Source organism: Bos javanicus, chromosome 24 (genome assembly GCF_032452875.1).
Source record: "Bos javanicus breed banteng chromosome 24, ARS-OSU_banteng_1.0, whole genome shotgun sequence".
Lineage (NCBI taxonomy): Eukaryota > Metazoa > Chordata > Mammalia > Artiodactyla > Bovidae > Bos > Bos javanicus.
In genome coordinates this window covers 59,376,616-59,401,369 of record NC_083891.1, presented here as the reverse complement: position 1 = coordinate 59,401,369, position 24,754 = coordinate 59,376,616, and positions in this window count along the sequence as shown.

Genomic DNA, 24,754 nt, shown 5'->3' with positions numbered 1-24,754 from the left:
ACTCCAGGCCAGAATACTAGAGTGTGTAGCTGTTCCCTTCTCCATGGGATCTTCCCAACCCAGAGACTGAACCCAGGTCTCCCACATTGCAGGGGGATTCTTTACCAGCTGAGCCACAAGGGAAGCCCAAGAATACTGGGGTGGGTAGCCTATCCCTTCTCCAGTGGATCTTCCCCACGCAGGACTGGACTGGGGTCTCCTGCGTTGCAGGCAGGTTCTTTACCAGCTGAGCTATCAGGGACGCCTGCATTCAGTTCAGTTCAGTTCAGCCGCTCAGTCGTGTCCGACTCTTTGTGACCCCATGAACCGCAGCACGCCAGGCCTCCCTGTCCATCACCAACTCCCGGAGTTCACTCAGACTCACGCCCATTGAGTCCGTGATGCCATCCAGCCATCTCATCCTCTATCGTCCCCTTCTCCTCCTGCCCCCAGTCCCTCCCAGCATCAGAGTCTTTTCCAATGAGTCAACTCTTTGCATGAGGTGGCCAAAGTACTGGAGTTTCAGCTTTAGCATCATTTCTTCCAAAGAAATCCCAGGGCTGATCTCCTTCAGAATGGACTGGTTGGATCTCCTTGCAGTCCAAGGGACTCTCGAGAGTCTTCTCCAACACCACAGTTCAAAAGCATCAATTCTTCGGCACTCAGCCTTCTTCACAGTCCAACTCTCACATCCATACATGACCACTGGAAAAACCATAGCCTTGACTAACGGACCTTTGTTGGCAAAGTAATGTCTCTGCTTTTGAATATGCTATCTAGGTTGGTCATAACTTTCCTTCCAAGGAGTAAGCGTCTTTTAATTTCATGGCTGCAGTCACCATCTGCAGTGATTTTGGAGCCCCAAAATATAAAGTCTGACACTGTTTCCACTGTTTCCCCATCTATTTCCCACGAAGTGATGGGACCAGATGCCATGATCTTAGTTTTCTTACCTTTAATATAAAGAAAAAAGCTATATTTTGAATTATACAAGAACCTGTAGAATCTAATTCTTATGAATATTGCTTAAAAATATCACTTGATGAGGACATCCAGCCATTCGTGGTATGATTCAAAAGACTGCAAGAATTGAGAAGTTTTGGGGGAAGAAAAGTATTTAGTACTAAATTCTTTTAAATATGAAGGTTAGAAGAAATAGCTCTGTGAAATGTGTTACAATATAAATGTGACCTTAATATAAAAAATAACAAAATGAAGAGATCTGGGGAAATTGAGAGTAAAATTGAAAAGGTAAAATTTTTTAACACTTTGAGGGGGGAATAAAGTGTCTAAAATTCAAATATGTACTTATAAATGGTAATTCCAACTGCAGCACTTGTCATAATCATTCTCATTACCTTAGTAGAATTTCTTAGGAAATTATTTTCTGTGTAAAACATTTGTCAGAAGTTTTAGTTTCTTCGCTTTATTTCACAATGCGTTTATTACTATAAACCTGACAAAATCAAGTTCAGGTTTTATGAACTAAGACATCTTTAAATTAAGTGTCATTGAAGTGATTTTACAGAATATTTCCTAGTTCTTTTTCTATCTGCATATACATAGACCTATATTGAGACACTGTGTACTATTTAAGGTACTTCTTTTCTGAATGGTGGGATTTGTTAGTTTTTCTTTCTCTGTTTTTACTCTAGCTCTATTAAATAATATTTTTAAAAGTGGATATCAGCTCTACATATGTAATAGTCACACTTTATAAAGAGCATACAATTTGACCCCATCACTCTTTTAGGAATCTATTATAGAGTTCTTCACTGAACACAATTTTTAAAAGAAACCCAAGAAGTTGACTTGTGTCTGGTGAGGCCATCCGTGCCTGTCCCACTGTTACCCCTGCGGTCCTCACGTGTATCCTAACATGACGCAAAATATACCCTTAGGAAGGGGGACAATGGGAAGTAATTATGTGCATTTACTAGCAGAAGGTCCCTTCACATTCTGTCTGTCTGTCTGCCTCTACTCAACGAGAAATGCATGCTTTCTAGATATTTGTCCTCATTGCTATTCTAACCCCTACAAAGTCTTGTATACCCTTCATCACTTCCTATTTCATCCTGTCTCTGATTCACACAAAACTTTTCACTCTGTACTCAACAACTCATAGCAAACTCATCAGCAATGTCTATTTCCTCAATCTCTCCACTGAAAGTTCTTGATATGATGGAAATCTGTTTTTTCCTAGAGATATAATTAGTCTTGTGTGTGTGTGTGTGTGTGTGTGTGCGTGCGCTCAGTCACTCAGTCGTATCCGACTCTCAGCAACAACCCCATGGACATAGCCCGCCAGGCTCCTCTGTTCATGGAATTTTCCAGACAAGAATACTGAAGTGGGTTGCCAGTTCCTTCTCCAAGGAGTCTTCCCAACCCAGGGATCAAACCCGAGGGTCTTATATCTCCTACATTGGCAGGCAAAATCCTTACTACTGCACTCTCAAATAATTGTGCTTTTCTCTCAGACGGATACTACACCCTGCTTCCTGGGTGGGGCACCTCACTGTCATTTCTAGATCATTCCATAAACAACAAGTTTCCTTGAAGCCAGTGGAATCAGATTTATTCACTTTATCTTTAATCTTGATTCAATTATTTAAAACCTTGATTAAAAAATGGAACACAGATTAAAAATCAAGTTGAGATACTACTTCATACCTATTAGAATGGTTATTAAATAAAAGTAAATGGAAATTGACAAATATTAGTGAGAATGTGGAGAAATTGGACCTCTTGGGCACCGACTGATGATGGAAATGATCCAGCAATTTCACTTCTGACTGTATACCCAAAAAAGTGAAAGAAGAGACCCAGACAGATATTTGTGCATCTATGTTAATAATAGCATCAGTTCAGTTCAGTTCAGTTGCTCAGTCGTGTCTGACTCTGTGTGACCCCATGAACCGCAGCAGGCCAGGCCTCCCTGTCCATCACCAACTCCCGGAGTTCACTAAACTCACGTCCATCGGGTCAGTGATGTCATCCAGCCATCTCATCCTCTGTCGTCCCCTTCTCCTCCTGCACCCAATTCCTCCCGGGATCAGGGTCTTTTCCAATCAGTCAACTCTTCGCATCAGGTGGCCAAAGTATTGGAGTTTCAGCTTTAGCATCAGTCCTTCCAATGAACACCCAGGACTAATCTCCTTTAGAATGGACTGCTTGGATCTCCTTGCAGTCCAAGGGACTCTCAAGAGTCTTCTCCAACACCACAGTTCAAAAGCATCCATTCTTTGGTGCTCAGCTTTCTTCACAGTCCAACTCTCACATCCATACATGACTACTGGAAAAACCATAGCCTTGACTAGATGGACCTTTGTTGGCAAAGTAATGTCTCTGCTTTTGAATATGCTATCTAGGTTGGTCATAACTTTCCTTCCAAGGAGTAAGCGTCTTTTAATTTCATGGCTGCAATCACCATCTGCAGTGATTTTGGAGCCCAGAAAAAGAAAGTCTGACACTGTTTCCACTGTTTCCCCATCTATTTCCCATGAAGTGATGGGACCAGATGCCATGATCTTCATTTTCTCAATGTGGAGCTGTAAGCCAATTTTTTCACTCTCCTCTTTCACTTTCATCAAGAGGCTTTTTAGTTCCTCTTCACTTTCTGCCATAAGGGTGGTGTCATCTGCATATCTGAGGTTATTGATATTTCTCCCGACAATCTTGATTCCAGCTTGTGCTTCTTCCAGTCCAGCGTTTCTCATGATGTACTCTGCATATAAGTTAAATAAGCAGGGTGACAATATACAGCCTTGATGTACTTCTTTTCCTATTTGGAACCAGTCTGTTGTTCCATGTCCAGTTCTAACTGTTGCTTCCTGACCTGAATATAGGTTTCTCTAGAGGCAAGTCAGGTGGTCTGGTATTCCCATCTCTTTCAGAATTTTCCACAGTTTATTGTGATCCACACAGTCAAAGGCTTTGGCATAGTCAATAAAGCAGAAGTATATGTTTCTCTGAAACTCTCTTGCTTTTTTGATGATCCAGCAGATGTTGCCAGTTATGATCTCTGGTTCCTCTGCCTTTTCTAAAACCAGCTTGAACATCTGGAAGTTCAAGGTTCATGTATTGCTAAAGCCTGGCTTGGAGAATTTTGAGCATGACCTTACTAGTGTGTGAGATGAGTGCAACTGTGTGGTAGTTTGAGCATTCTTTGGCATTGCCTTTCTTTGGGATTGGAATGAAAACTGACCTTTTCCAGTCCTGTGGCCACTGCTGAGTTTTCCAAATTTGCTGGCATATTGAGTGCAGCACTTTCACGGCATCATCTTTGAGGATTTGAAATAGCTCAACTGGAATTTCATCACCTCCACTCATAGCCAAAAGGTAAAAAATAAGCCAAATGTCTATCAGCAGGTGAGTGGAGAAACAAAATTTAGTATATACCTACAGTAGCATATTATGTATCCTTAAAAATGAGTGAAATTCTGACACATGCCACAACATAGATGAACCTAGAAGACATTAGGCTAATAAGCTACACACAGAAGAAAAAATTTTGTATAATTTTGCTTTCACGAGGTACATTGAGTAATCAAATCAATACAGACAGAAACTAGAAGAGTGGTTACCAGCATCTAGAGGGAGGGTGGGATGAGGAGTTAGACCTTACTCAGTACAGAGTTTCTGTCTGGAAGTCTAGAATCTAGCCTGGAAGAGGAATTAGTTATGAAGGTGGGTCCTGACGTTCTCCTGGCATTTTTATGTTTCATATACAAGCTCCTTTCTTTTCTGAAGAAGGAATCCTTGTTGCCCCATAATAGGCACTTCCTCAGCCTGTTTTATTAGTAGAATATGTCTTTATAAGGTTATAATTATATAGCATAAACCACCACAGCTTCTATATACATTGACCCAAAATTCCTGAATGTATAGAATTTGGAGATATACTGAGTAGTCTTGGAAACATCTCTCTTTTGAACTAGTGAATTTTTGTGCAAGCTAAAACTAATTCTAGAATATAGCTTTATTTTTTCTCAGATGAGGGCATCTTCTCTAAGTAGTTCATGTTTTCCTATTTTAAAATTATGTTTTAAAATACTGTGGTTGTGATCCTGTCCTCTGCTGATTTGTGGGCTGTTTGGGTGAATAATACAGCAGGGAGATGCTTTTTAAAGAAAACAATGATTATTTAGGAAAGGTGTTTTAATGGGGAGTTACAATATTATTTTATAATATTAATTATTTCTTAGTGAGCATATAGCTGTGTACATATAACTATGTATAATCATATATGTCTAAAATTATAGTGCCCTGAAAAGTCTTGCCATGTTTCCCTACATTATCTCTATTTGTGGTTTTCTAAGAAAAAAATTTTAATCAAATCAGTCAGTTTTTTTTCTGCTTAACCATATGCTTATCCCTGTTGGAAATAATGAATGCAGTGGAAACCCACTGATATTCATCTAACAAAAATATTTTAGTCAATTTTCTCTTTGGAACCAGATAAAGTTAAAAATGCATTGTAGATGGCTCGGGGTGTATTATTAGGTATTTTAATGCTGTCTGACTTTCTGAAACTCCAAACACTTTTAATGATTAAAACCATTTAAAATAACAATAGGGTTTATGGTAAAAATGACTGACTAGTTACTATTGGGAAACAGAAATTTACAACCAAAAGAGGATCTAAGATTCTGAAAATAATTAGTAACTCATTATTTGGATTAAATTGCTGAGTTTAGTTTTTCATTTATGTTTAGCAAAACCACATTTACCAGCTCTTAGGGTAGTCTTGGTAAATGAGTACACTCCCTGCATTCACTCTTCCAAAATGATAAAATGCCAGTGGAGCTATAAATGGGTAAAGATTACAAGGCTTAATAGTGCTATTAACTAAAACAGTTTCAATAACAATGAGGTGTGCTCCCATCTTCAACGTGGTATCTTTGAGTTAAAATGTCCTTACACATGGCTCAAGTACTAGTTCAATATAAAGGTGTTATTTGGAACTTGATGCTGACTAGCGTCACTGATTCAATGGGCATGAATTTGAGCAATTCATGGTTAGATAACATCCCTGACTCAAAGGTTAGATAGCATCACTGATTCAATAGGCGTGAATTTGTGCAAACTCTGGGATAGTGGGGGACAGAGGAGCCTGGTGTGCTGCAGTCCATGGGGTCACAGAGTCAGACACGACTTAATGAGTGAACAACTGAATTAGCACAAAATATGACTCCAGTAAAAGCCACTGCGCTCTTTGCAGTCCCACGGCCAGAATCAACCTATACTGCACCATCGCATCCCTAAATCAGACGTGGGCAAAGACATCTCACAGGAGTAGGTCAGTGCTACTGCCCAGAGCTGGGGTTACTCTGCTCGAGGGGTTTTCTGTCACCTTACATGAAGCACAACATCTGTAGTTGTGTATAAAAAGTCCTCTGATTCTAACCCAGAAAAAAATGCAAAATATGACCAGGCCTAACACAGTTAGGCTTCCCTTAAGGCTCAGTGGTAAAGAATCTGCCTGTCCACGTAGTAGAGGCAAGTTAGACCCCCTGAGTTGGGATGATCTCCTGGAGGAGGGCATGCAGCCCATTCCAGGATTCTTGCCTGGAGAATCCCATGAACAGAGGAGCCTGGCGGACTATGATCCATGGGGTCACAAAAGCTGGACACGAATGAGTGACTAAGCAACAACTCAATTATAGTCTTTACACCAACCGTATGAGGTGTGTGTGTGTGAGCCGCTCAGTCCTGTCTGACTCTTTGCGACCCCACGGACTGTAGCCCGCCAGGCTCCTCTGCCTGTGGGGTTTTCCAGGCAAGAACACTGGAGCAGGTTGCCATGTCCTTCTCCAGGGATCTTCCTGATCCAGAGAAGAGCTTTATTATTCCCAGTTTAGACATGAAGACACTGATCATCACACTACTAAACTGGCCAAATTATGGGTATTTTATTTTATTTTTAATTTCTTTATTTTTAATTGGAGGCTAATTGCTTTACAGTGTTGTGCTGGCTTCTGCCACCCATCAGCACGAACCAGCCATAGGCATGCGTATGCTCCCTCCTTCTAGAACCTTCCTCCCACCTCCCACCCCATCCCTTGCCTTTAGGTTGTCACAGAGCCCGGGGGTTGAGCTCCCTTCATTGCATAGCAAATTTGCACTGGCTCTCTTTTCCATATGGTAATCTATATGTTTCAATGTTACTCTCTCAATTTATCCCACTGTCTCCTTCCCCCACTGCATCCACAAGCCTGTTCTTTGTCTGCATTAAACTGGAATTGCTTGACTCCAGTGTCTCCTATCTTCCCACTTAACCATTCTGTCCTTCTTAAAATATTTAGATTTCCAAACAAAACAGATCTATCCTCTCTGTGCCTCAAAGACAGCATGTTAGTGGGTGATTTGATGGTCTGGTTTCGCTCCAGTAGTTCCTAAGGGCTGAGATTGCCACACGAATGAGCAGGTTGGCTTGTAGGCTCAGTAGGAAGGTCCCTCTGAGCAGGTGAACAGCCTGTGAGGAGAGCAGAGACAGGCTCCTTGCTGTGATGATGTGATGTGTTATTTCAGGGCAAATTTATGCCTCTCCCAGGGAGCCTTCTAGAGTAATAATCTCTGACAAATGGCGATCCTGCTATATCTAGGCTCCCCAAATAGCTCTACCTGAATTTATTTTGTGTGTAAATCACAGTGCTAGGGTTAAAGAAGACTCTCATAGATGTAGCTTCATTCTTACTTATTAAGCATAGAAAGAAAAAAAAATGTGATGATTTGTTAATATCTTTCAATCATTCTGCACTTTCCCCCAAGTATTCGTTTTCTTGCAAGTGGATTTTAGGATCCTGGGCTACCTTTACATTAAAAAAAAAAAGTGCATTGTGAAAGTTTTTGTGACCAGGTCATGCAAATAACCATAGCATATCAAAGTAATATCTTTCCATTTGTTGCGTTTTTAAACATTGGTTGTGACTTTATTTTTCTTTAATTTGGGGGGATAGATTTAGTTGCTGTGGTATATGTACAATTATTAATAACACGTCTTGTACTTTTACATTCTCCATGGTCCTCGTTCATGGTCTTTGTTCTCTCTGTAAACAGAATGTCCCCCACTTGCTACAAATTTTTAGTACAAAATCCAAGGATTTAATCCACTAACTGAAATGTCTCCGTGGAAATGATCATTTTGTCCTGTCTTTTCATATTATAGGCAAACTCAAATATGGAATTAAGAAAGAATCAATTAGAGTAAAACTCTTTTCACCTTCTCTCAGCATTGTTCTTTGAATAGCTTGTCAGAAGAAAGGTCATTCAAAGTCTCATTAGTCAGGCAACACACATTTACCTCCCTACACTCCCAAATGATTCTATATCACACATTCTTTCTATAGTTCGAATAATAGCAGTAGTTTATAAGTGATCACTCACTGGTCTTGACTTATTAAGAACCTAAACAAGTATCTGTAGAAGAACCCCTTTTCCAGAGAGAGCATCACAGTTTTCCTTGCAGTATATGGGAAATCGGAGCTTTGTTGAGAATATACCAGTTTGTCACTGTTTACTCTTAGAAAGACTCGTTGTCCTGGTCAAAGTCCGATCTTCGTCTATGCTTGCTTTCTGGATTTGGAGGAGACTGGGGTCATTTTTGGCATCTATTTAAATAATTATTTACAAAAGCAGTGGTAAAGAAACTGCCAATGCAGGAGATGCAAGAGATGCAGCTTCGATCCCCGGGTTGAGAAGAACAGCTGGAGAAGGAAATGGCGACCCACTCCAGTATTCTTGCCTGGAGGACTCAGTGGACAGAGGAGTCCACAGGGTCACAGAGGGTCGGACATGACGGAGCCAGTGTGCGCGTGTGCACCCACCCACGCACGAAAGCAAGGAGGGTTTTTCCTTATGAAAGTAGTTGCTGTTTAGTGTTTCTGTTTTGTTGGCCATGTTGCATTTGTTCTTTCAGAAGCGCAAAGAACGTATCTGATAACTATTTTAAATGATAATATATAATGTATTGGGCTTTCCAGGTGGCGCTGGTGGTAAAGAACCCTCTTGCCAATGCAGGGGGTGTAAGAGACGGGCTCAGTCCCTGGGTCGGGAAGATCTCCTGGAGGAGGGCATGGCAACCCACTGCAGTATTCTTGCCTGGAGAACCCCACGGACAGAGGAGCCTGGCCGGCTAGGGTCCATGGGGTCACCAAGAGTCAGACACGACCGAAACAACAGCACGCATGCGCACATACAATGTATTTCTATCTTCTCATAAACCTTTTGTTAATGGAGGATTCTTTGCCCCTAGGCAAAAACACTAACATAAATTTGAAGGGAGATAGATAGTTAATTAATAGATTATACATAGACAGCTATTAGGGTTCTATAGTATTGAAAGGCGGAGAAGGCAATGGCACCCCACTCCAGTACTCTTGCCTGGAAAATCCCATGGACGCAGGAGCCTGGTGGGCTGCAGTCCATGGGGTCGCTGAGGGTCGGGCACGACTGAGCGACTTCACTTTCACTCTTCACTTTCATGCATTGGAGAAGGAAATGGCAACCCACTCCAGTGTTCTTGCCTGGAGAATCCCAGGGGCGGGGGAGCCTGGTGGGCTTCCGTCTATGGGGTCGCACAGAGTCGGACACGACCGAAGCGACTAAGCGAGCGAGCGAGTATTGAAAGGATGGACACTGCCCTCTGGAGGCCACAAATAGAAACCACAAACCAAGTGATTCTCCCATCTAACGGCATATTTGATGCTGCAAGTTTGAAATCAAACTGTATCTCTTACCTTTGCAATCAAGAATATCCAAGGTAGTACAACCAGGATGGCAAAGTTAAGCTGAATCTGAATTTCACCTCGTTACACGGATTTTTACGAGCTGATGAACTCTTTCCCTATAATTTACTCAGAATGTCTCTCCCAGTTACCAAGAAGCACAGAGAAGTAAGTGAGAAAGGAATAATGGAGGGCGAGGCTGACAAAAAGCAAATTAATCTTTTTGTCTGCCAAACCTCTATTTGAAATATATATATATATGACTTTGTACTTACTTTCTGTTTTCTTGCATAAGATACATGCCGAGTTTGTGAAGTGAAAAATGTGGTCAAAAAATAGATGAAAATGGAAGAAAAGCTGTGAATATGAAAATAGAAATATATTCTTTCTATATAAGGACAGCTCTTCTCTTACGAAAGTTAAAACACCACAATGAAAGAGAATAGCTTTTGATGCCTCTTACTTAAGAGTATGTATACATATGATGTCAGTCTTGCAATAGGAGACATAGATTAATCTCCCAAATGCAAAAGTCTCCATTTTAAATATTCAGAAGGCTACAAGAAATAACCATAGGGACTCAGATATTTGGAAAAGTCTCTTCCTAGAAGAACTCGCCTCTCTTAAAATTATCAATTTTTGTGACCCTTCAAGGATCATTTAAAATTTCAAGTCCAAGAAAAGCCTTTCTCTACTTCAGTTCACTTTAGGAACTTACTCTTCATTTCACTCCCTAGAAATTCTCACACTGTTCTACAGTGTTTAAAGCACCACCTATATCACAATTTTTTAAAAAATATAGACAATGTTATTCTCATAATGCTCTTCTAAAATAGGGTTATTTGCCTTATTTTGTAGGCAAGATAGTGAGAATCATTTAGGTTACTTAACTCATTTCTTTACCAGAACGTGGTTCAGTCTGGATTAAATACAAAATGTGTGACTTCAAAATTGCTTCTTTTTCTATTATACTATATTTAAGAGAAAAAAAAATATTTAAATGGGTTCAAAATATGAAACATTTGAAAGAGTTGGGCGTTCAGAATAAGTTGGATATAGTCACACTGATAAACAGTGTATCAAATAATACTTTAGTATTCTAATAAATCAAAGATAAAAGGAAGGAAGAAGGTAGGAAGAATAGAGGAAAAGAGGGAAGGTAGTGGGGGGAAAAAGAAAGAAAACGCTGCACATTTTGCTCAGTCCCACATGTTGTATCTTGTGTGTTTCATCTGTCAGAAGGAACAGCATACATGTGAGATTTCAGATGTGCTGACTGCACAGGCATGTCTGGAATAGCAAACTCGGGTCTAGAAGAAAGGGAAATGTGGGAGAGTGAAAGAATCCGAGGTGACGCTGAGCCACCGGGGCATAGCTGTGGTTGGTCAGAAGCAATAGTTGACTATACAAAGGCATTTAATGAGAAAAAAAATAGAATACTCTATTAAAGGGCACATTTTAAAAACCATTTTCCATCTGTGTTCCTGGAAATGTGAGTTCAATCAATGAATAATTCATCCAAAGCAGATAAAGGAAAAATGCAGAATGTATTCACTTGGCCAAGATGTGGAGGACAGTCAACTGGTTACAGCTTCAGTTGCCCTGGCATCAAGGTTTAATTGAACCAAAAAGCAATTTTGAAATTTCAAAAGAAAATGATTTCTTGTATGAAATCTGTAAAAATTGGATAAATGCTTTTGAAGACATAAAACTAAATTGAGGGTAAAATGGGCTTATGAATTCAAACCATAAAGGTTATCGATTTTATCCCTACCTAGTTTAGTTAAGTAGAGTCATCAGTTTCTTTCCACCCTGCTTCATTTTCTTCACTTTTATATTCATATGTCACAAATTCAAAATGCAGATACTATCACAGAACACAGAGCATGAAAAATATAAATATCTTGGCTTCAACTGGAAGCCATGATATTCTGTGGTGGTTTAATCCCTAAATTATATCCAACTCTTGCTACCCCATGGACTGGGGCCTGCCAGGCTCCTCTGTCCATGGGATTTTCCAGGCGAGAATGCTAGAAATGGCGAGTGGGTTGCCATTCCCTTCTCCAGGGGAATCTTCCTGACCCAGGGATCAAACCCAGGTCTCCTGCACTGCAGGCAGATTCTTTACCAACTGAGCTACCAGGGAATTCCTAAAATCTAAAGCACTGTCCCTGGGTGGCGTCAAACCACCAATCTTTTGGTTAACAGCCAAACGCACTAACCCATTGCATCACAGAGACAATAATCGGGACCATCTTTTAGGGAAACTTCTTTATCATATTTTATGTCTTTTATAGCTTTAAAAATCCTCATAAACACTGTGACTTGAAACAATAGCCATATGTTCATCATTGGATATGCACTTTTTTCTGAGTCAGCTAGAAAAGTCCTTCAGCTGATCTCAGCTGGACTCTCTCATTCACCCACGGCAAGCTTCCTGGTTGACAGAGCCTAGCTGGTCAAAGGGGTGTTAACTAGACTGTGTGTGTTGAGTCATCCAGGTGTGTCTGACTCTTAGTGACCCCATGGACTGTAGCCCGCCAGGCTCCTCTGTCCATGGAATTCTCCAGGCAAACAGGGGTTGCCATTTCCTACTCCAGGAGATCTTCCCACCCCAAGGATCAAACCCGCATCTCTTGTGTCTCCAGCATTGGCAAACAGATTCTTTAGCACCGTGTCACCTGGGCTTGTCTTTATTCCGCTTGGTCTCTTAGCCCCCCGCAGGTTAACTCAGACTTGGACACACGATGGTCTCAGTGTCCCAAGGGTGAGACGCATATAGAAGTGTCATGAGGTCAGACTCAGAATTTGCTCAGTTTCCTTTCCATCATTTCTTGTAGTCAAATCAAATTACATGGGATGCCCAGATTGAAGGGGCAGAGAAAGAGACTCTACCTCCTGAAGGAAAGGTTATGTGCACATTTTTGCGCTCAGCCTCCTTTGAGGAACTCTCATTCATGAAGGTACAACCATGAGATGAAAGTTAATTCATAACTTAGGACACAGATTCAGTCCCCAGACACCTCTGAGCTCAAAGTTTCTAGCTCGCTGCTCTCTTTCTTCCCTCAGTGGTAGTGAGACTCTGCCCCAGAAACTTGGAAATCCCCATGGGGATGCCAGTTGGGGCTTCCCTATTGGCTCAGCGGGTAAAGAACCCCCTGCCTACGAGGGAGACAGGGGAAACACAGGTTCGATCTCTGTGTCGGCCCCCAGAGCAGGAAGTGGCACCCCATTCCAGTATTCTTGCCTGAAAATTCCTTGGACAGCAGAGCCTGGAAGGCTACAGTCCATAGGGCCACAGTCAGACACAGCTGAGCGTGCACACTGCACACGTGCGAACACACACACACACACACACACACACACACACACACACGGGATGTCAGCTATGAAACTGATGCCATGGGATAGTTTAATTTCCTTCTATACATATCGTGGGTTTCTTTTTTTACATTTCTCATTATGTCTCTATCCATTCTTTTTTTTTTTTTTTACTTGTTTTATCACATTTAATCCTTACGATTTCTATTACCTTCCATTTAACAGGTGTGAAAACCAAGGCTTAAGCAGTTACATGCATTTCTCAAGATTACACAGCCATTATGTAATTCAGGAGGAGGCAGTATTTGAGGTGAAGGGTAAGTAGAATTTCGACAAGATGAAAAGGGAATTTCAAAGAGGAGGTGAGCACGTGAATATAAGTAGGGAAATAGCAAAGCCCAGGGCACATCTGGGGACTAGTTATTGTTGACTTTGGTATTATAAAAAGGTATGTGCAGTGGTGTAGTGGAAGGTAAGGCCTGAGATGGAGGCTGGAGTAAAAGTGAAATAACAATAATAAAAGCAAATAGCATTTACACCGCATTTAGTACATGCCAGCTCAATTCTATCCATTCTTTGAATAGTGGCAAAAGCAACTCTCTGTCCTCGTTACTCCTTTTTTCTTTGCATTTTCTGAATGGCCGCAGGTACACCACAGCTCCCCGCCTCGTTGCCTGTGCGCCTGCAGTTGGCTCTTACTGCACAGCTCCTGTCTTTGACTCTCATCATGACTACCATAAAGACCTTCTCAAATGCTTGGAATAACCACATCAACTATAACTTTTAACAATCTTTGCTTTTCTCTAAGATTTTCAAGATAGAGATCAAACTTTTGGAACTCAAGGATATTTATGCTCTAATCTGTTTTTTTTTACTTAAATTCCCCAAATCATCTCTGCTAAACCCACATATGTCATTATTTTTAAGTACTTAACATTTTTGCAGTATCCTTTGCTCTCTCATGATTTAAAAATAATTTGCTGCTTCCTCAAATGTTTTTCTATCACATCTTTCTAACCAATTTATCTCTTACTCATCCTAATCAAGATTCCACACACTTCAGTCATTGCCAGGAAGATCATTGGATGTTTCTTTGTGTTAAATACCAATATGGGGGCTCCATGAACCCTGTGCTCATCGGATATAACACATGACAATCTGTTACAGAGTGTTGACTATTTTTTCTCCCTCTGTCTCTTGCCTGAGCATGTCAACTGAGAGAAGGATTCTTGATATCTGTTTTTGTGTCTTTAGTACTGACCATTGTACCTTGGTACATAATATAGCAGTCAACAGATGTTTGAAATAATTAGGTGGGAACCATCTAGGGAAAAGACAGTTGCTATATCAGTTACTTAATACTCTAACAGTGCTGTGCAACAAGCAACTACAAAACCCTAGTGGTGGGAAACATTAACATTTATTTTTGTTCTTGGTCTATGTATCAACCAGTGGTTCCCCTGATATGAACAGATGTGGCTGATCTTGAGTGCTCTTGTTCAGGTAGTTGCTACTTTGTAGACTGGCTGGCTGAGAATACTCAGCTCTCCTCAATGCGGTCTCTAACCCTTCCATTGACTAGTCTGGCTTTAATACTCAGGGAAGATGCAGGTATCCATTAAAGTTCCTAGGCTTGGAACTGGCAAATAGCTTTTCTGCTTCATTCTATTGGTCAAAGCAAGTCATAAGACTGTACCAATTCAAAGTGTGGAGAAATACACTCTATCTCTTGATGAGGAGAGCAGCAAAATCATACTTCAAGGAGCATGGTTATAGTGAGGGCATTAACAGGGGCTATCAAGGCAATCAATTCCAAATAGGAAAAGGAGTATGTCAAGGCTGTATATTGTCACCCTGTTTATTTAACTTATATGCAGAGTATATCATGAGAAACGCTGGGCTGGAAGAAGCACAAGCTGGAATCAAGATTGTCGGGAGAAATATCAATAACCTCAGATATGCAGATGACGTGACCCTTATGGCAGAAAGTGAAGAGGAACTAAAAAGCCTCTTGATGAAAGTGAAAGAGGAGAGTGAAAAAATTGGCTTAAAGCTCCACATTCAGAAAATGAAGATCATAGCATCTGGTCCCATCACTTCGTGGGAAATAGATGGGGAAACAGTGGAAACAGTGGCTGACTTTCTTTTTTTAGGCTCCAAAATCACTGCAGATGGTGACTGCAGCCATGAAATTAAAAGACGCTTACTCCTTGGAAGGAAAGTTATGACCAACCTAGATAGCATATTCAAAAGCAGAGACATTACTTTGCCAACAAAGGTCCGCTAGTCAAGGCTATGGTTTTTCCAGTGGTCATGTATGGATGTGAGAGTTGGACTGTGAAGAAAGCTGAGTGCCAAAGAATTGATGCTTTTGAACTGTGGTGTTGGAGAAGATTCTTGAGAGTCCCTTGGACTGCAAGGAGATCCAACCAGTCCATTCTAAAGGAGACCAGTTCTGGGTGTTCATTGGAAAGACTGATGCTGAGGCTGAAATTCCAATCCTTTGTCCACTTCATGCAAAGAGCTGACTCATTGGAAAAGAGTCTGATGCTGGGAGGGATTGGGGGCAGGAGGAGAAGGGGACGACAGAGGATGACATGGCTGGATGGCATCACCAACTCGATGGATGTGAATTTGAGTGAACTCCGGAAGATGGTGATGGACAGGGAGGCCTGGCGTGCTGCAGTTCATGGGGTCGCAAAGAGTCGGACACGACTGAGCGACTGAACTGAACTGAACTGACCTACAAGGTATGATGCTAATTTACATAATTATCCACATCATTCAATAGTATTCTACCAACTGTCCACAAATGTATGAAGGAATGCAATTCCAAAGTAGATATCAGATTTGTTCGAACTTATTATTTCCAAACTTCAGTTTGAACTAAAAGTTTCTGATGCAAAAAGGAATTTGGAAACAAAACAATCATTTGAACACTGAGAAGTACAGCTCAAACAATAAAGAAATTATAAGATAAAGATGCTAATGAAACAAAGAGAAGTAAGGAAGGCGGGGGGAGGAAGAGATAATGATTCAACAGAGCCAAACAGCTAAACTGCAGCAATCAAAGCAAATAGCAAGAAAACAAAAGGCACTGATTAAATTCAACCTCTCTGCTCCCAGAATAATATGTATGCTGCATCATTTTTGACAAACAATATGGTAAAGATCTGAGTTAGAGCACAGCAAGTATCACCAATTCTATTTTCATTAGTATTGGAGGAGACTTCAGTTTTCTTGATCAATTAGGAAAAATTACTCCTGTTAAAGTACAATGTGTACAACTACATAGGCCACTTGAATCCATCCTGTTCTCACTGTGGTCTTGAAGTACTGACTATTATGGTCACATTCAGCTGGGCCTAGAGCAAAATGACATGGCCTTGGAGCCTCAGCTTCCTGGATCAGAAGTCCATTCTCTGCTTAAGGACTGTTTCCATGGTGTTATGGAGCAACGAAGACTGAGTGTCAGAAACACGAACTCAGCAGCTAAAGAACTGATGGTCAAGATGGCCTTAACAGTTCCCTCAGCTTAAGTGCGCTTTAGACAAGCTCTTCCTGCCTCCGGGCCCCTGACCGCCCTTTCACCCAGGCCCTTACAGAATCCAGATGGCCTAACCACAGAGGTCCCTTGGCTCCCTTTTCTTAGAGCGTTTACTTTAGAAAAATGTATAATTGTAAAGTCTTTCTTTGCCCCTTTGAAATGCAAATCTTTTTTAAAAAGCCTCTTGCCAGTTTTATACCCAGGACTGTGTTTCTCAAGGACCTGGGGCCAACCCTTTGAAATGACATTATGGAAGAAGGAGGTGTTCCTACCTACCAGTCTCCATGGGAGGGTGGGAGCTCGAGTTCCCTTCCGGGGCACCTTGCTCTGAGTGTGAACCTTCCTCCCATCACAAAGGCACAGGAAAGTGCCCTCGTGCCTTGGGTCTGACCAGTTAGCAAACAGAAGGCCTGTGATCCCCACGCCCCAAATCTCGAATGAGCTCTGATCTTTCTCCCCTAGAATAAAGTCTTCCTTGGATGTTTAACTTTCATGCAATTTGGTTTTGAAGGTGACATCTATACATTTGCCAAAAATGTTTGAAAAGTGCTTCTGAAATTTCAATAGTCTTCACAGAAATTCTAAGAAGCCTGAAAGTCTCTGTGCAGTATTTAAAAAGGAAATGGCTCATCTTTTAGAAAGCCCATATTTATTCAGAAATGATATAAGTTGTTAGGCCAAAGCTGATAAACTTAATAGAAGGAAGAAAAAACATCTTGTTTTTTACAGTTAACTTAAACAGACAAGTTACAAGTTAATTCTACAGTTAACTTCTTTCTGGAGACTCCTTTATGAGATGCTTTTCTTTAATCACAACAATATATAATGCTGTCCATCTTTTTTCTACAAGACTTATAATAGGAAAACATAGTCTATTTTAAAATTAAACTGAACCTAAGTTTAACTTCAATGTAACATGCATTTAAGGGAGCTTCCCTGATAAAGAATTAGTGGTAAAGAATTGTCTGCCAATGCAGAGACTCAGGTTCAATCTCTGGGCCAGGACAATCCCTGCAGAAGGAAATGCCAGCCCACTCCAGTATTCTTGTCTGGGAAATCCCATGGACAGAGGAGCCTGGAGGGCTACAGTTCATGGGGTCACAAAGAGTTGGATACAACTAAGCAAATAAATAACAACAACAACAACAAAGGACCACTGGTTTCCCATTTGAATTTAAAATAGTTACAATCATACAAATTAAATTTTTGATAATAGCAAAATATCTAGGAAACCCGAGTACTGGGAAATAAAACAATGTATTTTAAAATTATATAAGAGAAAAAGATAAAATCTTAATGGACATTAAGATAAATAAAAAATATAACATATCAAAATTAGTGAGATAGAGCTAAAGCATTGCTTAAAGAGAAACTGACTTTAGAAATTTCTGATATTAGAAAAGACAAAAGATTTTTCACCAGTGCCTTCAGGTTTGACCTTACGAACTTTAAAAAAGAAGAAAAGTGAACAGAAAGTATATAGGAAAAGAAAATGGCAATGAGGAGAAATTAATTAAATAGAAAAGGGACAGGTAATAGAGAATATCAGTCAAGCCCAAAGCTAGTTCTTTGAAAATATAAATAAATTAAATTATTTAATATAATTAATACACATAAATAACTAATATAAATATTAATTAATTGACAAACTCTTTAGCTGTACTGATCAAGAAAAAGAGACAGTACAAATCACCAGATTAGCAGTGAAAAAGGAGTTATCATGACAGATTATATGGGTTGGATGTTTTATATATATATATATGTATATATATATATATGCTTCCCTGGTGGCTCAGATGGTAAAGCATCTGCCTGCAATGCAGGAGACCTGAGTTCGATCCTTGGGTGGGAAGATCCCTGGAAGGAAGGAATGGCAACCCACTGCAGTATTCAAATTCCATAGATTGAGGAGCCTAGCAGGCTCAGTCCATGGGGTCACAAAGAGGCAGACACAACTGAACGGCTAACATCCACACACACAGATATATGTATCCTATCATATTTATATATGATAGAGAGACTAGTATAAGAAACTTTATGACAACATTTTTTTAAATTTTATGAAACAGACAAATTTTCTTGAAAAATTCAGCCTTGCAAAATTGACACAAGAATCTATAAGCCCACTATTAAAATTTGAATTGTTTATCAAAAATCTTTCTAATAAGAAAGCTCAAGAATCATATGGTAAGATTTATCAAGCAGTCAAGAAAGAAATTACATAAACTTTTTCAGAAAACAGAAGAATAGGGATTACTGGCTAGGACTAACTTGTTTTATGAGGCTAGCAAATCTCTAATACCAAAAGTTAATAAAAAAAAGTACAGGACAAAATAGAAAATTGCCAACCAATATCTTCATAAATACAGATACAAAATTCCTTAACACAGCACTGGCAAACCATAACTTAACATATTTTAAAAGCATATACGTTATGACCAAATTGAATGTATTCTAGGTACTTCACATTTAAAAGTCAATCAAAAGTATACCAATTTTCATAGTAGCATTATTTGCAATACTCAAAGTGCAATTAGCATAATCCAAATTGGAAAACAATGTACCATCTCTTGTATTTAAGATAGGCAAGATTTTAAAAGGGTGACAGTACTTAAGTACGTGGAGCCAAGAAATCATCGCACATTTTTGGTGGGGCTGTAAACTGGAACAACGATTTTAGATTTTGATATGTTCCAATAAAGTTAAAAATTACAAAAATTTTACTCAAAATACATACATTAATGAAACTCTTACACATGTTCTATGGGAGAAATATATCAGAATATGCAAAGCATCTTTTGGAGTAGTAATAAAACTGGAAAAAACTCATATCCGCTGAAGAAGGAGAAATACATTGTCATTCTTTCATTTGATGGTATAGTATGCAACAGTAACAACAAATCAAATATAGCTACAGGTTAAAAATAAGTCTCAGAAAGCCTTTTAAAAATTGTGTAGAACTATTCACAGTAAGACACTTACTCCTTGGAAGGAAAGCTGTGACCAACCTGGACAGCATATTAAAAAGCAGAGACATCACTTTGCCAACAAAGGTCCATCTAGTCAACGCTATTGTTTTTCCAGTAGTCATGTATGGATGTGAAAGTTGGACTATAAAGAAAGCTGAGCACCAAAGAACTGATGCTTTTGAACTGTAGTGTTGGAGAAGACTCTTGAGAGTCCCTTGGACTGCAAGGAGATCCAGCCAGTCCATCCTGATCAGTCCTGGGTGTTTGTTCATTGGAAGGACTGATGTTGAAGCTAAAACTCCAATACTTTGACCACCTGATGCGAAGAGTTGACTCATTGGAAAAGACCCTGATGCTGGGAAAGATTGAAGGCGCGAGGAGAAGGGGACAATAGAGGATGGGATGGTTGGATGGCATCACCGACTCAATGGGCATGAGTTTGGGTGAACTCCAGGAGTTGGTGATGGACAGGGAGGCCTGGCGTGCTGTGGTTCATGGGGTTGCAAAAAGCTGGACACGATTGAGCGACTGAACTGAACTGAACTAGCAGTGAGTGGAGTTCCCTGACCTATCCAGTAGATTCCCGTTCATTATCTACTTCATACATCGTATCACTAGTGTATATATGTGAATCCAAGTCTCCTGATTCATCCTTCCCTCACTCTTTCCGCCCTACCCCACGCCCGGCCTTTGATGTCCATACGTTTGTTCTCTACGTCTGTCGTCTATTTCTACTTTGCAAATAAGATCATCTATACCATTTTTCTAGATTCCACATATGTGTGTTAATAAACTTCGTTTTTCTCTTTCTGATTTCACTCTGTATGACAGCCTCTAGGTTCATCTACACCTCTACAAATGACCCAGTTTCGTTCCTTTTATGGCTGCTGCTGCTGCTGCTAAGTCGCTTCAGTCGTGTCCGACTCTGTGCGACCCCATAGATGGCAGCCCACCAGGCTCCCCCGTCCCTGGGATTCTCCAGGCAAGAACACTGGAGTGGGTTGAGTAATATTCTATCGTATATACGTACCACATCTTCTCTATCCATTCCTCTGTTGATGGATGTTTAGGTTGCTTCCATGCCTGGCTATTGTAAATAGCACTGCAGTGAACACAGGGATGCATGTATCTTTCGAATGATAGTTTCCACTGGATATATGTCCTGGGTCATATGGTAGTTGTATTTTTAGCTTTTAAGGAACCCCATACTATTCTCTATCGTGTCTGTATCAATTTCCATTACCACCAATAGTTCAGGAAGGTTTTCCTGTTTTCTCCACACCCTCTCCAGCACTGATTGCAATTTTCTGATGATGTATCTCACTGTAGTTTTGACTTGCATTTCTCTAATAATTAGTGATGTTGAGCATCTTTTCATGTGTTTGTTGGCCATCTGTTTGTCTTCTTTGGAGAAATATCTATTTAGGTCTTCTACCTGTTTTTTGCCTGGATTGTTTGCTTTTTTTTTTTTTCCTTTGATATTGAGTTGCATGAGCTGTTTATATTTTTTGGATTAATTCTTTGTCAGTTGCTTCATTTGCAAATATATTGTCATTCATAATTTAACACTGGAAAATTTACTTCCTTGGATCTATCTTTCTCTTCTGCTGCAAATTAAGAATAGTTGAAAGTAACATCACCAAGAAACAAGTAAAATTCAAAGCATTCTGAAATATTTTGAAATGCCATTTTTGGTTTTTTTTTTCTGAAGCCTAAGTCTCCCGTGCTACATCAATGTCACGTTTTCAAATGAGAGTAAAAGTAATGTTGAACATCACAAAAGACTTTGTTATGCCTTTGGTCACAGAGAGCACACTGTGACTCAAGACAACTCAGCACAGCAAGGTGTACCTGCTGATGTGCTTCAGAAGAGGAGTTCGACATAAGGCACCGTGCGTTTCTTTGACTTCAAGATTCGATGGCTGGAATTTATGACAAACTCAGAGCAATTCTCATCGATATTATACAATGGCTTGCACGAAGGGAATTTTATAGGCACCACAAGACCAATTTTCTATTTCCAAATATGCATCTGAATTGGCAACTAATTCCTCTAGTGTTCATCGCTCAGTCATGTCCCAACTCTTTTGCAACCCCATGGACTGTAGCCTGCCAGACTCCTCTGTCCATGGCATTCTCCAGGCAAGGATATTGGAGCAGGTAGCCATTCCCTTCCCCAGGGGATCTTCCCAACCCAGGGATCAAACTAGGTTTCCTGCATTGCAGGCAGAATCTTTACCATCTGAGCCACCAGAGTAGTTGTTGACAACTTCAAGTCAGATGCTCTGTTCCTGTCACTGCAAAAAGCCCTGTTGTAATTGAAAAGTGAAAGTGTTAGTCACTTAGTCCTTCTAACTCTTTGTGACCCTGTGGACTGTAGTCATCAGGCTCTTCTGTTCATGGAATGCTCCAGGCAAGAATACTGGAGTGGAGAGCCTTTCCTTTCTCCAGGGGCTCTTCCCGACCCAGGGACTGAACCCACATCTCTTGCATTGCAGGCAGACTCCTTACTGGCTGAGCCACCGGGGAAGCCCCTGTTGAAATTACTGACAACCAGGATCACGCATAGTATATGCACAACATTCTGTCCCCATGTGCGGGTGTGATATTGTTGGGCAGTTCTCTTGTTTGGTACACCAGTGCTTGGCAAGTCCTTATCATATTTCTTCTTGAAATACGGTAATGAAATAATACCTTTATGTATTTCTTTGAGCATAAAATACAAAATACAGAGGATTAAAATACCATCCAAAGCAATGGGGTGAAAGTTGACCTACTTTTAAATAGCACTAAGTCAATGAAATCTTATTCTATATTTAAAATCTGACAATATCTGTGCAGTGCTGTGAATAAGAAATAGGTTTTGAAATGTTTTATGTTCCATATTCTTTAGTTACTTCATAATGATTAACCAATAATGTGATTCTCCCATTCTTTGTTTATTTACACTACTCTTAATAACATCTGAGGATAATGAAAAATGAATATTGCATGACAGCTTATTTTGGAAAACTCTAAGTAATGTACAGAAACAAAACAATAACAATACTCGACTAGAACTAGGAAGGAGATTTAGAATGTTACAGTACACTGCTCAATATAAAAAATTAATTGTAGGTCTAAACATAAACAATTAATAGAAAAGTACAATAAAATAATTATTTATAAATAGCAAAACCCATTAACTACTTAAGAATGAAATTAATGAAGTATGTGTAAGAACTATATGCTGGAAATTACAAAACATTGCTGAAATAAATAAAAGAACACCTAAGTAAGTTGATATACTATGTTCATAGACTGAGAGATGCAATGTTGATAGTCAGACATCAGTTATACCTAAGTTTATATGTATTCACTACAACTCCAATAAAAATTCTCATAGGCTATTCTGTAGAAATTAATAAGCTGATTCAGTAATTTAAATTTATAATTTAAAATATTGAATAATTTAATTCAATAACATGCAAAAGACATCGGACAACCAAAAAGTATTGATAAAGAAGGTAAAATTTGAGAAATTGATCAACCTGATTTCAGAGATCAATATAAAGTAATAGCAACCAAGACAGTTTAAGTAACAGTATATGTGGGGAAAAATAGATCAAATGCAACAGAATTGAGAGTTCAGAAATAGATCCACATGTCTACAGCCAATTGATTTTCACAATGGCAAAGAGCTAATTTAGTGGGAGAAAGGATAAGGTTTTCAGCCAATGGTTCTGGAGAAACTGGATATCCACTTGAAAAAAGAAAAAGAAATTTGACTCCAATCTCACACCATACAGAAAAAAAAAATATTTGTGAGAGATCACAGATCTAAATATAAAAGCTAAAATTATAAAACTGTAAGAAAATATCAGAGGATATTTTTGTAATAGAGTGTAGGCAATACTTTTTAAAAGCAGGACATAATAGCAGTAATAAAATGATAAATTAGACAAAGTTTAATAGATTTATTCTTCAAAAAAATTTTAAGAAAATGAATAAGCAAGTCACATATTGAGTGACCTTTTTGTAATTAAGATATCCTGCAAAGGACTGATATCAAATATATATGAAGAACTTCTGCAACATATTAATTAGAAGACAAAATAATAAAAATAGATAAAAGAATTCAACAGTCTAGAAAACAAGAATGACCAATAAGCACATAAAAAAAAAAAAAACCTCAACATCATTAGTCACCATAGAAGTAAAAATTTAAAGCAGAATATGACACTATTAGAATTCCCAGAATTTTTAAAAGACAAATTTCAAATTTGATGAGAATGTGAAACAGCAAAAACTCTCTGTCATTGCTGGTAGAAATTTAAAAGACTACATGCACTTCATAAAGAAGCAAATCTCCTTGCTTTCCAAGGGATTCTCAAGAGTCTTCTCCAACACCACAGTTCAAAAGCATCAATTCTTTGGTGCTCAGCCTTCTTTATGGTTCACCTCTCACAACTGTACTTGACTACCGGAAAAACTATAGCTTTGACTAGACGTACTTTTGTTGGCAAAGTGATGTCTCTGCTTTTTAACATGCTGTCTAGGTTTGTCATAGCACTCCATGGGGCCTCAAAGAGTCAGACACAGCTGAGTAACTAACACTTTCACTTTCTTCCAAGGAGCAAGGCTTTTAATTTCCTGGCTGCAGTGATTGTGTAGCCCAAGGAAATAAAGCCTGTCACTGTTTGCAATCTTTACAGATCTATTTGCTGTGAATTGATGGAACTGGATGCCATAATCTTTGTTTTTTGAATACTGAGTTTTAAACAAGCTTTTTCACTCTCTTCTTTCACTTTCATCAAGATGTTCTTTAGTTCTTCTTTGCTTTTTGCCATTAGAGTGGTATTATCTGCCTATCTGAGGTTGTTGATATTTCTCCCAGCAATCTTGATTCCAGCTTGTATTTCATCCAGCCCAGCATTTAGCATGATGTACTCTGAATATAAGTTAAATAAGCAGGGTGATAATATACAGCCTTAATGTACTCCTTTCTCAATTTTGAACCAGTCTGCTGTTCCATGTTCAGTTCTAACTGTTGCTTCCTGACCTGCATACAGATTTCTCAGCAGACAGGTAAGGTGGTCTGGTATTCCCATCTCTTTAAGGGTGTAGGTGTTAGAAAATTACATTTTTTCCATGTTGAAATATAAAATTCATCCTTGAATATATTAAATTATATAAAAAACTATAAAAAATCTTCAACTAAGATTCTCTTCTGC